This window comes from Palaemon carinicauda, chromosome 11 (genome assembly GCF_036898095.1).
Source record: "Palaemon carinicauda isolate YSFRI2023 chromosome 11, ASM3689809v2, whole genome shotgun sequence".
Taxonomy (NCBI): domain Eukaryota; kingdom Metazoa; phylum Arthropoda; class Malacostraca; order Decapoda; family Palaemonidae; genus Palaemon; species Palaemon carinicauda.
The window spans coordinates 60,167,261-60,169,760 of NC_090735.1; positions in this window are offsets into that span (position 1 = coordinate 60,167,261).

Sequence of the window (2,500 nt, forward strand, 5' to 3'; positions counted from 1 at the left end):
CAATAACACGTCGGATCAATGGCTCAAGGGGGCTTTTCGAGTCATTCAGTGTTTGCTTTTAGAGTTCGGAAATAAAGAGAGAGAGAGAGAGAGGAGAGAGAGAGAGAGAGGAGAGAGAGAGAGAGAGAGAGAGAGAGAGAGAGAGAGAGAGAGAGAGAGAGAGAGAGAGTACTTCTTTTTGATGCTTGCGAATGTGTGTGTGAGTGTGTGCATGAGAGAGAGAGAGAGAGTACTTCCTTTGGATGCTTGTGAGAGAGAGAGAGAGGAGAGAGAGAGAGAGAGAGAGAGAGAGAGAGAGAGAGAGATTACTTCTTTAGGATACTTGTGTATGTGATACCATTAAGGGGGTGAATATAATAATAATAATAATAATAATAATAATAATAATAATAATAATAATAATAATAATAATAATAATAACACCTTTATCTGTTCATTATTATTATTATTATTATTATTATTATTATTATTATTATTATTGTTGTTGTTGTTGTTATTATTATTATTATTATCATCATTACTCTCAGATCCTAGCTGCCACAGATGAAAAAAAAATTCTGACGGAAAGCACTTGCTTTTTGTATGTGAAAACAATAGGAAAAATTCGTTAAAGACACTTTTTTTTTTTTTTTTTTAAATATCGAAGAGATTCGAAGAAACATGGCCATTTCCTTGTCCATTAATGTCGCTCCTACGATTCTTGCCAATGAGATTTCTGCTATCAGCGCTTTCCAGTAAAACACTTGTCAGTATTACTTTAACAGGTAATTGTATTTTCAGCCAGGCTGCTATACTGGCATTTGAGATAAAATTCTAAAGTTGGTGTTTGTTAGTTTATGAAACTACCCAGCGTTGTTTAGACTTTTTTTTTTTTTTTTTTACTTTTGTCGGAATTTAGTATTTGTACATTTACCAAATAGTAGGAATCATGAGACAATAGATGATCATTAAGAATAACTGAATGGGTCCCTAGAGATTGAAAACGAAACAAGGGAAGGAAGAGAAAACGAAGGAATGGCGAGATAAAAAAGTTTGCGGATGTGGACTGGCACAGAAAGACCATAAACAGATGTAAGTGGAAGGACCTTGTCTGAAGCCTTTGTTCTGCAGTGGACTGGTAACGGCTGATGATGATGACGACGAGGAATCATGAGAATATTCATAATTTCTCTTATTTTGTTTGCAGATGATTGTAAATTCTCTCTCTCTCTCTCTCTCTCTCTCTCTCTCTCTCTCTCTCTCTCTCTCTCTCTCTTTGTCTAGCTAATTTTATATTTTACTCTTATCTGCATTTAACGCTAGAAAATATGCTGGCTAACTTTTTTTTTAAATTAAAAGTTAATAGATGATTTTTACCGACCGTAAAACTCCCTTGACAGTTTGTTCAAATACATTTATATGCAAATAATCTATTTCCTATATTACACCAACCCAGTTGTATCACTAGTTGAAGGTGCTAAATCTTCATACAATTTTCTAGAGTGAATATAATTTCCATTTGCCAAAAAAAAAAAAAAAAAAAAAAATGAAAGAAAATTGTAATTCAAGAACGATAAGCAATTGTGTTATCCATTATATCACTGCCTCTATTCACATCAGGATGAAATCGTCTGCATCAGAATACTAATGGTACAGACATTCATATATTTGGGGGGACTTTAAATCTACTCGATTTTAGTTGAAGGACCAAAAGCGATCGAAAAGGAAAAAGATACACTGTCCAGCTATTGGGTCGTCTTTGGGGTCCAGACCAGGCCCTACAAAACTCGTTCTTATGTAAAAGTTATAGGCTGTCTTTCTTAAGTAGTATGTACTCTTGGGTCTGATCCACACCATTACCAACCAATCTAACATAGATGTCACTAATTGCAAACTATTTTAATTGACGTAATCTGTGCCTTTGTCATGAAATTATCTATTACTAGTTTTTAAATCCCCCCCCCCCTGATTGAAGTACTACCTGGGAAAAGTAGCCTGGGTTATCCCTCCCCCACCGGAAAATTACGCTGGACTACTTTTCCCCAGACGGGGAAAAGTATCCTGAGCAGTTAACACCCCCCCCCCCCCCCTTCAAAGATATGCTGCCTAAAATCTACAGATCCACACCCGACCTGGAAAAGTAGCCGAGGGGTATTTTCGCCCGAAGGTAATTGCAAGTCTAGGACCCCCCCCCCCCCCCCCCGACCCCCCTCCGCTCTTGGCCATTTTTCCAGGACTGAACAAAGCTGCAAGACGCTCTGAGCGCAACGTAAAACGGTAATAGAAAACTGCCCCTCTTTTAAGTAGACGTCACTAATTGATTCGCAACCCAGCCCGCCGTTCATTTTATTCCGATTACTTTCCAGCTGCCCTGGACTCCAGGCATTCGAAGCAGAAGCAGACTAAAAACGGGAAAGCAGTATTATGCGACTAGAATTTCATGGAGCCGGGGATGGATTCCATTCTTTTTATTATATTACCAACAATTGTCAAAAGGGGGATTAAAAATATAATGGAATCA